General features: G+C 34.2%; 1 long non-coding RNA gene across 1 annotated transcript; it reads right to left on the bottom strand.

Annotated features, from left to right (window-relative positions):
• Positions 1 to 1,643: 1,643 nt before the first annotated feature.
• Positions 1,644 to 3,195, bottom strand: LOC132728374 (uncharacterized). Its single transcript, XR_009625476.1, has 2 exons — positions 3,087 to 3,195; positions 1,644 to 1,821 (listed from the first exon to the last, which is right to left on the bottom strand). It is a non-coding gene; the product is annotated as an uncharacterized LOC132728374 (long non-coding RNA).
• Positions 3,196 to 16,248: the final 13,053 nt, after the last annotated feature.

The following is a 16,248-nucleotide window of genomic DNA, read 5'->3' as shown; positions in this document are numbered from 1 at the left end:
ACGCGGTGTCCCCAATTATTTGGCCTCTGTCTAGTCTTTCAATTTTATTGTAGAACGAGCTATCAACACTTGGTGACCTTGACATTGATTTAAGCACGTGCTTATCAACATGTGCCGAAGAAGGTCTATTTTTAGTAACACGAGTAGTTCCAACAGACGACGTGTTTTTGTTTGAATCACACTGTTCACTTTGAGTTCTTTGAATCGTATTGCCTTGTACTAAAAAGTTAATATTTAAGGGCACCGGCTGCCCTTTCGGAAGCATTCTCTCCGGCGCCGACGGTGGCTTATTTGGAGACGCAGGAGGTCTATATTTTAGTATATTGCGACTCATATTTATTTGAAAGTCGTTAAATACTGGAGAAAAATATCGTAATCTTTAAAGGTTTTATTTAAATATTTGCTTTTAAGCCCGTATCAGTTGATCACTATTCACACCATTTAGTAAAGTCATTCAAATAGTACTATTTTATCGGCTGCTTTCACAATTGGGGACTCGATGTCTCCAGCTTTAAACACTGTTCATATTGGTAAAATATGATCCAGTACCTCTTAATTTTAAAGAAATACTAAATTCCATCATGCCCGAACATTACTTATCTTAAAATATTCTTAAAAGTACAAATTACACTAAAATCACTCGTTCACTCGTCAATATGAAAATTCCATTGATACAAATTATTCTGTTGAAATCTAATTTTGATAATTAGTCATCATTTTCACATGTATTGCCAAACAACACGTTAACAGATACGATGCTTACACTTTTGAAAATGATGATGAAACGTGTTTTCGAATTAGTTTGTTAAATCCTAATTAATAGTGAGCACTTTGTTTGTATAATATACACTGACTGAATTAAAGATATTTTTTTACAAATACGAGCGGTTTTGTATGTTATTATGTCAAGGGTCAAGTATATCCGGTAGCGAAGATTTAAATTTCAAGCAGTAAAGGAGGCCCGTATGTCAGAATTCTCAACCAACAGTTTCATCTACATTTATTCTTTGTGTCAATAGACAGTTAAGCTCTAACTTAAACTCTTGTCACATCAGGGCGGCGTTCTCGCGGCTTTGAAAACAAATTCAGAACGCCGCGACAAGAAGGTCAAGAATCACTGTGGCAATGCCGTATCATCACAATCGGATTGTATTGAACGTCGGACGTCGATGCCCGTGATAAGATCGCAGGAATTCCCAAGCAGCGCTGTAAAATCTTCTATAAAACATTAAGATCGCTGCAAACGCGCAGAAGTGTTACAGTGTGAACGCTGAGGTTACATGTGGCGCTTGAACGGAGATTACACGACATTCTCTGAGACACTACTGGGTTTTATTTGACGTTAATACAGTTTTGAGCGCTGAAAAAAGTGCAGTGTGATCATCGCGCAGAGGCTCAATTTTACCGCTTTTTTATTGAAAGGTTATCATTGTTATTGAAAAGTAGATATTTAGACATCATTACATTTGAGTCAACTGTCTACTCATTTAATTTCAAATGATGGAAAATGTATTTGTAAGTACTGTTTAATTAGAGTGATACAATTAATGACCTTTTGTGACAAAGTAAGGTTTAAGGTTATTGTCCTCAAAAATTTAGGAACAGATTAGTCAAAACGTGAGTATACTAAAAAAAGCAAAACGCACAGTTATCATTTGTTTTATTCTTTTTTTATACTGATAACTTTCAGGTGAAAGTTTTTTTAATGTCTTCTACAATGACAGACACCATCAACGCAGTGCCAGTTTAGACCGTTATCTTGACACCGGGTACCATGAGCCTGGAGGCAAGAAGCAACGGAACCATCGCTGCACATTGCTCCTGAAATAAAAATCGAATTTAAAGTAGTCTTACTTTCATGTTTTCCTGCCAAATTTTTTTCTAAAAATCTAACATCGGACAACATCGTACCAAAACGGTTATGTCCGGAACGTTATCTTTTTCAAAATCTTAGGCAGTAGATTAATTACAATCACTGATCTTTAATCGCAATACTAAATTCCGGTTATATGCGGTTAAAAATATTGAATACTGATAAAAATTTAGAGCAGCACACCTCAAAATTCATGTAAAAGTTCATGAACATTTAAGAAATGTGTTTAAAGATAAATATTGTGAGGTGAACAAATAAAGTAATTTACATATTGCAATCGGCTCTTATACAATCCAAGAAAATTACCAAAACATATGCAAAAAACCAGCCCTTACTGCGTTCGTAACGTAGTAGATATATGGTGATAAAATACCGCAAAATCATTCTCAAATGTAAAATTTAACTTGGATCTTGAATGTTTTTACCTTTCTTAAAATGTTAGTAGATCTACATTTTTTCTCAATATTGATTTTCTTGAAATATTTTGGCTCATCTGGAGGCGTGCAGCTTTAATGATAATACCGTAATTTAAATGATCTTAAAATATTACTCAACAAAATTTTGTCTATCAAAAAACATCAAAATCCAGCTTCAAGAAAGATACATTTTTATTACGCAAAAATTCAGTCACGTGATCATACCGTTCAATCGGAATCCGAGACAACAGTTAAAGGTGACAACAACGGTCGTGATTTCATACAGATTTAACGCATCAAAGGATTGGAGCAACTTACCTCTGGACGCTTGCAAAATTCGTGATCAAGTATCGTTTTTTCGCCGATTATTACATTTTTCATCCATTAACATACATAAATCGGTATGAACAGATGAATTAGACCTTTTAAAGTTCATTCCGTTGGGTAAAAAGGCAAGCTTTTAGAATTTTATTCAGTGTGGTGTTTCTATCCTTTTTTTTAGTCCCACTCATTTTAAACACATGGCGCGAGACGAGGTATAGATAAATTCCCTGGTTTTATATTTTCCAACAAATTCTAGGTAAGATCAAGTCTACGTTTTTCAATGCCCAAGTTTTGCGCTCATGCATATTCTAAATTTGTTGTCATCGACATAAGCTATTGTCTCATTATCCAATTAGACACAAAAATACAAATTTTAGAAAAAATAATTATATATATATATATATATATATATATATATATATATATATATATATATATATATATATATATATATATAATAAATTGTAATATACCAGTTTGAGTATCGTGGCTACAGAGACACATCCCTTTTGTACAGTGGAAGGCCACCAGCCATGCGATTGATTACAAGTAGTTTTCTGCACAATCACTAACAGTTCCACATCGAGGTTTTCACCATATACAGTGGGCTGAAAATTTTTAAGGGATCAAATAATGGCATAAACAGCAAACGAATTTTTAAATGTCACAGCATCGTCAATGAGTGTTGCGTTCATGAAAAATTTGGCTAAGCTAGATGGAGTACGATATGGGTTTGATATCTAAAAAATAAAAAGGAGACTAATTGGGGGTATGGTATTTATTTAATATGAAGGCCGTTTGGACTCTGAAAAGTGAAAACGAAGTTGTAACAGAGTTTTGTAAATATGGATTTGATATGGATGTTTTTGGACTCCTGGAAATGAAAACGGGGATACTTAAGATTGGAAAAAAAGGTTTTCGGTTGGAAAATCTTTTGCAATTGTTTGAAGGTTTTTTGGGTTTACACTTTAAAAGGTAAATATTTTAATAAATGCTTAAAAAAACCAAAGTAAAAAAAGCAAAGTTTGAACTGGTAAATTTTTGTGACATGATTTGGGGCGTTTAAAATCTAAAAAAAAAAAGAAAAATTAAACAACAATACTTTTAATTTTAAATATTTAAATTTTAACTAAAACAATAGGAAAAGAGAAAAAAAGGATTTTAATAGAGTTTATTGGGGGAATTGGGGCTGAACTAAAAAAAAATTTTTTTGGATTTGGCCCAAAATTTTTTTGAAACTGATTTACCCCATTGGGGAATTTTCTTTAAAAAATTTCCAGTAAATTATCATATTTTAAAATTCACTCATTGTAGCTACTGAATAAGGTTTTTGTTTACTAGTCTCATGATTTTGGTGGTAAAATCGCAGGAGTTGTAAGTTGAAATCAACCCACAAACAATTTATTTTATTGTAATTTCTTTAATTTACCCTTTGAACTTTTTATTACATATATATGGTTAAAATCGTCATCTTTGTGCAGTAACGGGTAAAAATCCTTATATATTTAATAGGACCTGTTGCTGCACTTAGGTTACGATTATGGCCTCATGGATATAGTAAGATCGCAATCATAAGTAAAAGGTTAAATCACTGAAAATAAAATTTCATTGAAATTTCTTTTAATTTTCCTTTGAACTTTAATTTTTTTCTTTGTATTTTAATCAAAACTGTAAAAAAAGAAATGACATATTTGTGTTGATTTACTCGGGAGTCAAGTACTTATCAAGGTAGATAATGCATCTACCGTTGTAGTATAGTGTATTGACTTTTATAAATTAAAAGATGTAATTTGGGATACTGTTGAATAGGTTTTTAACTCATTACAGGACTGGAGCAGTACCTCTAGACGCTTGCAGAATCAGATCAAAAATAGAAAAATATCGTTTTTCGTTTTATTCTTACAATTTTAATTCATTATCTTGAAAAAGATGAATAAGACATTTTAAAAGTTCATTCCGTTGGGTGAAGAGGCAAGATTTTTGCATTTAATTCAATTAAGACCTTTGTCCGGTAGATACCGGAATAAGGTATTTAGTTTGGTGTTCCAATCCTTTTTGTCTCCCCTCTTATCAAAATAGTTAACGAATTATATCTTATTTCACAGTGCAAAAATAAAAATAACCAATATTTACCTGCAAAAAGCAAGTACAAGTAAAATAACCAATATTTACCTGCAAAAGCAATCAAGCAAAAATGCTATCAAAGTCTTCATTTTCAATAATTAACGTGCGTCGTTCGAGTATTCCGTTAAACAATGCACTGGAGATAGGCGCATGTTTGAATAAATACGGACACCGCAATCTTAAAAAGAGCGTACAAGAGGTGATAAGACATTTTTATATATGGGATAGCTAGAATTTACATGTCACGATTTTAAAAAACATGGAAGGTTCAGTATTTCAGAACATATACTCTGAGGGCCAGTTAATGTATCACTTTTTTCACATTCACGATTTTTAATAAGTACAAAGTTCAAAGGTTCGATACGTTTAAATACGCCTCTCGAACATGCAATAAAAATATTCTTAAGTTTAAAGTTTTAAGTTTAAATTCAAAATTCCACGAAGCATTAAATGATGCCGTTAAGAAAACGGTGGTGGTGGTGGTAGTTTACGTTCCAAATCACGGCGGTAATCTACATTGAAATTAACCAGAAAAACAGTTAAGCTACCGCATCGTTCCTGGAAGACTGTCAAGCAGTATCCAGTACTACAGTTGCCTTCACTTTTCGCAAGGAACTTGATAAACTTCTGTACATGCCAGAAACAGAAGATGCAGTACAAATGCGTGAATCAATCCACAACGAAAGTGACCTGTAGTCCACAGGAATCAAAAGGGACTCATAGTCCAACGTTCTTCATATTGTGCTAACCGGACGGTTGTCGTTAGTCTGGCATAAATCCTGAATATTAAAGTATGTGGCTGAATGATCCATTTAGTTTACAAAATACAAATCATTAGGATAGGAATACGCATTTATACCCTGCATGCTATAATTTTAACAATTCAGCTAGGTTCGAACATAATAGTAACTGATAAAATACAACGTACAAGCCTCTACGAAAGAGTTAGTAAAGTCAAAACGACTTCTTTTTAGTGTAGTCTTCAATTTTTGTGTAAGAAACATGCGCTCGGTATGTGCCATGTGCAACTTTGTAAATACTGCTTTCATTGAAAATATCATGTCATAGACCCCATTGGTATAATACCCCAATCCAGCCACACTTACATCCTTTACTATCACATTGACACAATTAGTCCCAGAAAATAATGGCAACGTCCCCCTTTATGCTGACTATATAAGCGTCAAATTCATAATGATCTTTTGCATTAGCCAAGCTGTGGACCGACTAAACAGACATGAATGGTATGGTATGTGGGTGGTGCGGCGCAGCGGCGGCGCGGCACGGCACTGGTACTGTTCTTTACTGTACTTGTTTTGTATTGCAGTCCGTATCGTATCGTATCGTATCGTATTGAAAGGCTTAATGAGTGTCCGTCCGCCCTTTCAGGCACTGAGAGTAAGGACCCCCGGACATGTCACCATTTTCTGGTCCTTAAAGGTTATTATCTATACCAAAAGGTGACCTATAAATTTAAATGAGACTACCGGTATTATATCTATTATATGCATCATGGAGAAAAATTAAGTGTTGCTGCCAAAATAAATGATCATATCTTTCAGACGAGCTTGACTGACTAACTACCAGGCTTCCACTATATTGCATTTAAATGGTACATGTACTTCAATTTACTTCTAGTACACCAATAATGCTCAATGACAGAAGGTATTCAAAACGATGGATGCAATATTGAACTACACATCAAATGACTTGATAATTCATTATTTTTCTAGCATGCATTCAACAAAGTCAACAGCATAGATACATATTCAAAATATAAAAAAAAATAACTATCAAAAAAAAAAGTTTAAAAAGTCCGTTTCGAATCATAGTGATTTGCCATCAGCATTTTAGCACTAGTGTCTCGAACCAATGTCGCAAGTGGCATTGCCGTAGGGGCCACCATCTTTTTTAAATTTTGGCAATTTTTAAAATTTGACCAAAACCGTCTTTTTTCGGGGAACATAATTCGACATTTTTTTCATTTTTTTTCAAGTTTCTTTAGCATTATTTCCCTTTTTTAAGGGCCTCTATAGCCGAGGGGCCCCTTTTCTTTCCTTTTGGGGTCCTATTTTTTTCTTTCCTAAACTTTTTCCTGAGGGTGACGGCGTGTAGTGATCCCAAAAAATCCCCTTTTTGCCCTCAGTTTTTAAAAAGTCTGAAACATGATGGTTTTTGGCATATCTTTTTAATTTTTTAAAAAAAGCAGTTTATTTTTTTGAATGGTCCTTTTAATAACTTTTCCCCCTATTGATGTCTTAGTTGAACTTAAAAAACCTTTTTTAAATTTTGGTTTTCCGCCCCGGATAATTTTCTTCAAAACTTTTTTCCATGAGGGGATCCCCTTTGGGGGGTCTTCTTGTTGCTTCGGCTCTTGCGGCGAGCGTTTCTTTCCGGAAAGGTCTTTCATGTTCAAACTAGCACTTGAACACCTGCTTATTTTTTCCCAACCCGGGTGACATCATTTCCCGTACTTGCGCTTGTTTGGGAAAAACTTTTTTCCCGGGGTTTTTCCCTTCCCAAGAGCGGGCCGACGTCTGGTAGAAATGTGCAGTGTTTTTTAATCCCAAAAAGCCCGCGGCTTAACTTGCCAAACCCGGCATTTGATAATGGTTTTTTGTTGTTTTTCATCATCAAAAAAATAGCCATTTCAAAAAAGCTTCCACTACTCGGCATGGGTTTCGTAACATCATTGCTGTTATCTTTTTGTGGACATTTCCGAGATATAGAACTTACACTTTTTGATCTCTTTCGCGGTTTCGAAAAACTAGGTCGTTGTGGCACGTGTCTTAAACATCCGGCACTTTTAACACGGCCGCCCTTTTCCTTATACGCGGTGTCCCCAATTATTTGGTCTCTGTCCAGTCTTTCAAATTTATTGTAGAACGAGCTATCAAACTTGGTGAAACCTTTACATTGAATTTAAAACACGTTTTAAAACATGTCCGAAGAAGGTTTTATTTTTAAATAAAAAACGAGTAGTTCCAACAGACGCGTGTTTTTTTTTGAATCACACTGTTTTACTTTGGTTTTTTTTGAATCGTAAATTGGGCCCTTTTAAAATAAAAGTTAATATTTAAGGGCCCCCGGGGGCCCCCTTTGGAAAACATTCCCCTCCCGGGGCCGAAAGTGGCTTTTTGGAGACGCAGGGGGTCATATTTTTTGTAAAATTGCGACTCATATTTATTTGAAAATCGTTAAATACTTTGGGGAAAAATATCGTAAAACTTTAAAGGTTTTTATTTAAAATTTGCTTTTAAACCCGTACCCGTTGATCAAATTTCACACCCTTTAAAAAAGTCATTTTAGAGATTTCTGTTTTTCTGCTGCTCTAACAACTGGGGAAATCGATGTCTCTCCCCTTTAAAAACTGTTCATGGGTTTGGGAAAATTTGATCCAGTACCTCTTTAACCTTAAAAGAAAAACAAAAATTCCCCATGGCCCCAATATTACTTACTTAAAAAAATTCTTAAAAGTAAAAAAATTACATTTAAAACACCGTTTACTCGTCAATAAGAAAAAATTTCCCTTGATACAAATTTTCCCGGGGAAAAAACTAATTTGATAATTAAATTACAATTTTCACATGTACCATACAACACGTTAACAATGCGATCATAAACTTTGAAAAAAATGGGTTGGGAAACTTTTTTTTTCGAATAAGTTTTTTTAAATTTTCCTTTTTTTTGAGGGACTTTGTTTTTTATATTACACTGACTTAATTAAAAAAAACGAAAACGGTTTTTTATGTTTTTAAAGTTTAAGAATCAAAATATATCCGATATCGAAAAATTCAAATTTTAAAACAGTAAAAGAAAGGGCCCCTTTTAAACAGAATTCCCAAACCAAAAAAGGGTTTCATGTACTTTTTATTCTTAAAGTTGTTCAATAGAAAAAGTTTAAAATCTAACTTTAAAACTCTTTCACATCAGGGCTTTTAAAACAAATTCAGATCGCCGCGACGGGGAATGTCAAAACCCTCACTGGGGGACCCCCCGCAAACATCGCAATGGCTTGTTTTTAAAAGCCGGAGTCAAATGCCCCCACTCACGTTCTGAAAAAGAACGCAAAGGGGTTCCCAAGCGGCCTGTAAAATCTCCTAAAATAGCAAAAAGAAATTTCCCCAAAAAACCAAAGTTCAAGGTGAACGCTGAGGTTTTTCTGTGACGTTCTTAAAGGAGTTATACGAAAGTTTTCTAACGCCCATGTTGCGTTTAATTTTGCGCTAATACAGTTTGAGCGCTGAAAAAAGTGCAGTGTGAAATCGCTGAGAACGCAATGGATTCGTCGTGTGAACGCAGACAATCGCAACCAGAAACGCCCTAAGAACTCAATGGAACGCCGCGGAGGCTCAGTTGTACCGCTTTGATCGCCATGACAACGCCTTCACGAAAGACTTTGGATTTCCGTGCTAACGCAGTTGAAATTTCTTTAAAAAGTGTAACACGGACATTAAGCACCCATATGTCATATTTTGACAAGTATGAATATGTTGAAAAATTAAATGTTCTAAATATTTTACGTCAATCAATAGTTCGTATATTGTCGACAATTTTCGTCAGTTTCCGTATTTTCTTGCTACTGAGAAGCATTTAAATGTTGATCCAAAAGGGATGGCAAGGGCGAGGGTATAGACCTATTGCAGAAGATTCTACGGCTGAAAAACTACCCCTTTCCACCAACCCAACATACCCCGCTATCATTATTTGACAGAGCTGTTTGCTGATCAATTCCCTTTTGAAAAAAATCATGAAAGGATTTTTAAAAATGTTTCTGGGAAAGAGAAAAGAAAAAATATGAGTCGGTTTTATGTAGGGTAACACAAAATTTATTCCCCAAAAATTTCCCGGGACTTTAAACGTTTTTAAAAACACATCCCCCAAATTTTTAAAACCCTTCCTTTTAAACCCCATTTTTAAAAGTATCCACGTTCTTGTAACCGCATTCTATAGCATATCCCCATGTTTCAAGTCATTCTTGTTACCACATTTAATAGCATATCCCCATGATTAAAGCCGTTCATGTAACCGCATTTAATAGCATATCCCCATGATTAAAGCCTTTCATGTAACCGCATTTAATAGCATATCCCCATGATTAAAAGCCGTTCATGTAACCGCAAATTTCAATAGCAGATCCACGGTTTCTTGTAAACTGCATTCATATCATATTTCCCCATGTTTTCAAGTCATTCCCTTGTTAAACCCATTTTAATAAAGCATATCCCCATGATTAAAGCCGTTCATGTAACCGCATTCTAATAGCATATCCCCAATGATTAAAGCCGTTCATGTAACCGCATTTAATAGCATATCCCCATGATTAAAGCCGTTCATGTAACCGCATTTAATAGCATATCCCATGATTAAAGCCGTTCATGTTACCGCATTTAATAGCATGCCCCCATGATTAAAGCCGTTCATGTAACCGCATTTAATAGCATATCCCCATGATTAAAGCCGTTCATGTAACCGCATTTAATAGCATATCCCCATGTTTCAAGCCGTTCTTTTAACCGCATTTAATAGCATATCCCCATGATTAAAGCCGTTCATGTAACCGCATTTAATAGCATATCCCCATGTTTCAAGCCGTTCATGTTACCGCATTTAATAGCATATCCCCATATTTCAAGGCTTTAATATTGTTACTGCATTTACTTGCTTCTTATAACAGCATATCCCCATGTCTCACCTCGATGTATAAAAATAATATATGTCATTACCTTTTATCAAAAAAACATTAACAAAAATCTATACAAAAATCAATGACATTATTTCAAATAATCTACGTGCCCAAAAACTTATCTTTTAAACTACAAATTGTCTTCAACATCTGTGTTTAATTGTAAACTATAAACGGTCCCTTTGTTTGAAGAAATAATGCAATGATAAAATGCGAAGATTATTCATTCAAATTATAAAATTCGTGTGTGGATATTTCGAATGTTGGGGGGCATTTGAAAAAAAATATCCTTTTATATAAATTTGATACAAAACACATTTTAACAGGTTATATATTAAGTCAATGAATTATTTTGACATCGGTTAAATTTTATTGACTTAAGTGTAAGATCAGGATGTGGAAAATCACAAAGATGCTTCAGTGGATGATGATAATGATGATGAAGATGGTTTGATGATGATGGTTTGTGATGATGAAAGTGATAATGATGATGATGATCGTGATGATGATAATGATATTAATGCTTCTGATGATGATGCTTCTGATGATGGATGCTTCTGAAGAGAATAGATTTGGGGATGATGGTAGTGGGTAATGAAAAAAGATGATAAGATATGCTGCTTCTGATGTGATGATGAAAGTGATGAATCCATGATGATGAAAAAGTGATGAAAGATGGTGATTTGGGGTTGGGTGATGATGATGATTTATGTATAATGCTGCTTTAATGTTTATGATGAAAAGACAAAGGGTGATGAAGACGATTATGATGACGATGAAAAATGATGAAGCAAATGCTGCAAATGCTGCTTTCTGGGTTTAGATGATGACGACGAAAAGTGATTTCTGAATGAAAGGTAAAAATGCATCTGATGTTTTTTAATGATGATGAAAGATGATTTAATTTAGATATTTTTTTTAAATTTTCCCTTTAAAAATTTTAAGAGTTGTTTATTTTTTATATATTTATAAAATGTGTATTTCATTTCGAAAATACTTGCTAGCTCAACATTATTAACAAACAGATAAAAAATATCAATAGTATTATCGCACAGTACAACTGTCATCACGGTATGGAACAATACACCGGATATATAACCGTAACAAAATCGAAAATAATAATCAGACGCTAGGAAAGAATCGATTTCTTAGCTAATATGACACTAATTTGACCTGGATTTGATTTTATATTTCCCTTGCACGGCCCCAACGGGGTTAAAACGAACGAATGTTTTTATCAAAAAGCATGAACCCGGAATTCAAATAAAAGAAAGTAATTAATTTTAAAAAAAACTAAAACTTTTTAAACGTCATTTTTCAAATTTGGGTTATCGTGACGTGTATACTTAAAAAGTTATAAAAATTTTTTGACAGGGGTTTTTTGGGCCCCATATAAAAAGGTTGTGTGTATATATAACCCTAGTCGCAAGGCGAGGTTTATGTTGCAAACAACCGTTTATTTTCGGCCATATAACCTGTCAACAATCTTTATAACGAATTTATGATACTGCAAACTTCCTTTTTTTAATACTGCTGCACGTTTGTAACGTCACTTTTCATTGGATAATCGTGACGTTTATATAGTTTTTTTTACACGGCCTAGCTCTGTCAATTTATAAAGAAATCTCACTTTTCCCTCCAAAAAGGAAATTTTCTGTATAATAAATTCGTTATAAATATTCTTGACAGGTTATATGGCCGTATATAAAGGGTTGTTTGCAATATGACCTAGCGGCTCGGGTTATATTTTCAAATGGCGGGGATTTCGAATATTGGCGATGTTATATCCCGTTGCATCCAGTTGAGTATTTCGGCGAAATAATATTTAAATTGTATTGCATTCCATCATTAATGAGGATATACTTACAATTTAGGAGAAAATTTTTGAAAACTAGGTATAAGTAAAATATCCTAGTTCAACGGGATTATAACAATAAAAGAATTGTTTATTTTTTGTTGGAGATGAATGTAATTGAATTAAAAGCATGTACTAACTATTAAAACATGTTTAAAGTGAAAAATACTACAGTTTACATGGTTTTGAGAGGTAGGAGGGTTGTAGAGTGGGTGAGGGGGAGGGGGGTTGGCCCGGGGGTAGTGACCAATCAACGCGCCGAACACCTATGATTAAAATTAAAATTTTAAAAAGCAATCTGATCATAACTGATGCCAGAAAAAACTTTCGACCCGTGTTCTAAAAACCCCTTCTTGTTTCTTGCTTATTAAAAAAGCCTCCAACACATTATGAATTCTAAAGTTTGCCTGTTTTTGGTATATAATAAACATTCTAAAACTTTGTTCAAAATTGACTGCACGGAATTACGGATTCATTACGGGTTTTACCATCGGTTATTTGTGATGCATTGTGGGTCGGAATACTGTTTCCGGTCGTGAACAAATGCGGAAGTGAGGCGTTTTACCGGTAATAACATTGTATTCTCCTATAATAATCTAATGTATTGTTATACGGCATTAAATAACTAATGCTAACACACAATATTTTTTGTTTATTTCTTTTAATAGATGATATTGTTACTGTAATCAAGTAATTCTTTCAGAAAAACTTATTCACTCTTACATGCATACAAAATGACATTTTGAAGAAGGAAATGAATATTTTGTGTAATGTAAAGAATGAATGAGTCATAATTGGCAGCTGTCTTTAAGGCTTCAACATGTTCATAGTATGGACTCTTTGACTTTATCATTGTTCAGAAATATGCCCCTGGCATAGAATGCCATTTACAGTGCTCTTCCTTCTTGATGCCTTACTGAGGAAGTTTAATTCAAGGAGTATTTCTTTTTATACACAATGTACATGTGTATGTAGTCCTGCATAAGATAAGGAAATAACTATTCAGTTTATTTTAAGATGTTAACCCCTTTACATGTAGGCTAGTAACATAGGCTATATCATGGAATGGACCACAGGGAATCGGCAGTGTTGGGATAGTGTAAAAAAGTAATTATAGAAAAAAATATATACTCAACATCACTAATTCCGTGTCATCACTTATTTCACAGTAATAGCATATTTTCATGTGGCCAGTGTTAAAATTGGTCAGAATTGACATATTTTATTCATACACCTATAAAACAACAAAGTTTTTGGGCAAAATATTTTAAATCGCTAGATTTTTACATAAAACAGAACAACATTTTACAAATTTCTGCAAAAAGCAATAAAAGTCCATTAAATTAGTGCGTATTTCTGAAACAATCATCATTTTCTAAATGTTCTTGTTTGTTGAAAAAATAAATTTTGAGTTACAAATTAAGTATAATTTTAATATTTAAAATCAAGCAAAATAAGATGTAGAAATTTTACAGCTTATGACAATTTTTGTAGCATAAGTTTCATTTGTTGTTTTCTTTCTGGTTTCAAAGCCAGAACTAAGAGGAGCACAGTATATACTGTATATATAGACAAAATGTTTGAACTTGCCAAATCGACCAAATGCCACTAGTCCAGTATAAGTCAAAATTGCAAAGTCATTCTTACATAAATCATATAAAGCTATATATCAAATTGCAGCTAAATTGCATTACTAGACGTTGACTGTAACATTATTTTCCCCACTTAACCCATTTTGGAGCAACAAACATATATTTTGGATATGATATCAAATTTTTGTTAGGAAGGACACGACCAAGCAACCTGTCCCCACTCGATTTTCTATGTGTAAAAACACAATTCCAAACCATGTCATTATACCGACCTGCAATAAATTGATAAAGTCCTTTGGGGTAATGCTGGCTTTGTGAGCAGTCCATTCAGCCTTGGGGCCTGCACTTCATATGGCTATTAATGCCAATATTAGAAAGAATTATGTTGATAAATCTTCCTAAAACCATGTTAAGAACTGCAACATTTCGAATCGAAGGGATATATGTAAAATCTTTTGTCTGTTGACATATATTTTTCTTTTTTACACCATTTACTTTAGATAAAAATGCGCTTTCACTGTTTCACAGCAGTCAGCAATTCAAAATGGCAGTACATGCCCTAGATGTTTACGAAAAAATAATGCAGCCCTTATCTCCAGTTGTTTGTCTTATTGTTCAATGTCCGAGGTAATAGTGTTTTTTTTTTTTGTGAGAAATGTCCCATCACAGAGGACAGCAATATGGAAACATGGATTTATGGGGCGTCCGTGGCCGAGTGGTTAAGGTCGTTGACTTCAAACCACTTGCCCCTCACCTCTGTGGGTTCGAATCCCACCAGGGACTTTGGATTCTTTCATGTGAGGAAGCTATCCAGCTAGCTTACGGAACGTCGGTGGTTGTACTCAGGTGCCCGTTCGTGCCTGAAATAATGCATGGAAGGGCACCTGAGGTCTTCCTCCACCAGTAAAGCTGGAACGTCTCTAAATGACCTATACTGTGTCGGTGTGACGTAAAACCCAAACAAAGAAAAGAAAGAAACATGGATTTACACTTTGTCCAAAATTTACAATTCACAAGTGACATACCTCTCAAAGCCAGAGGTTTGTGCAGTGCCAACGTCTTTCTTCATGTGAGAAAGCTATCCAGCTAGCTTGCAGAACGTTGGTTCTACTCGGCAGATATAATGTAAAGAGGGGCACCTGAGGTCTTCCAACACCAGTAAAGCTGGAAAGTTGCCAAATGACTTAGTATACTGTGTTGGTGCAACATAAAACCCAACCAGAAGGAGATAAAAAAAAGGTTGTGACTGCAAACAATTTAACAGACAGACACTTAGAGAGGTCAAAAAAATAAGCCTATCAATCTGATATGGCAGCACTTTGTTGTTTTCTATAAACGTTATATACATTTTTGTAAATTATGCCCTTCTGCTAAAAATTAGCTCCACCCTAGGAGTGACTTAGCTAATATTATTACAGTATATAAGCTTATATGTATATAGGAAAATACCTTTCAGTCTTGTTGTGTGAAACTAGTATACCTTGAACCTAAAGCAGCATGCCTCTAGATTTCATGCTAATTTTCTTGAAAATTTTGAAAATGCATTTAAAAGTAAAATATAGTGAAGTGTAGAGCTGTTCAAAGCATCGATATTGGATGACAAATACCAGGGATACACCAACACAACAATATATATTGATATATACTCCTTATTTCTTGTATATAATTCACTTTCATATCTAGTAAAAATATATGTTCTGTTCATACAAAATATGTTGGGTTCCTGTTTATAAATGTCCTTTGTAAGACTTTCTCGTAACCATTTTTTGTCACCACTGCTATGAAATGTGTTCATTATGTAAACAACAGCTTGGTGTTAGACATGGACACCTGCTTTTGTATATGTTTTGGTCCAATTTCATAATTCACAGACATTAAAATAATTAACCAAAATTATCGATTTTTACAAAACGCTCTAGTGAAGTGAACAAAGAAGGTAATTTACATGTTGCCAAGGGCACTGACATAATGTTCGTTACTGAAATAATGCTGGGAAGGACACCTGATGTCTTCCTCTACCAGTAAAGCTGGTATGTCACCATATGACCTATACTGTATTGCTGTGACATAAAAACCAATGAAACAAACAAACAAGACCTATTTTTGCATTGAAGAATTATGATCTTTTTAGCATTGGATCTCTGGTGCATATTCTCAGGCAAAATTGTTTTCTTGTTTTGTAAGTCTTCCATATAATTCTGGGCAGTGATTTTCCTACTTATATAACAGACTCCGAAAAAAGGCCTCTTCCCAATTGAAATTTTCTTTAAAATCATGCAGTTTTGCCAAAAATTTAAACTTAAACCAGCTTTTTCACTTCCCAGAATCAAGAGGGCAGGCTAAGGCCTCTTCTCAATTAAGTGAGAAAAATCATTGTG

The sequence above is a fragment of the Ruditapes philippinarum genome, unplaced genomic scaffold (assembly GCF_026571515.1).
Source record: "Ruditapes philippinarum isolate M1 unplaced genomic scaffold, ASM2657151v2 ctg284_1_1_1_1, whole genome shotgun sequence".
Taxonomy (NCBI): Eukaryota; Metazoa; Mollusca; class Bivalvia; order Venerida; family Veneridae; genus Ruditapes; species Ruditapes philippinarum.
The sequence above is the reverse complement of the archived record's forward strand: the minus strand, read 5'-3'. Positions and strand labels throughout refer to the sequence as shown.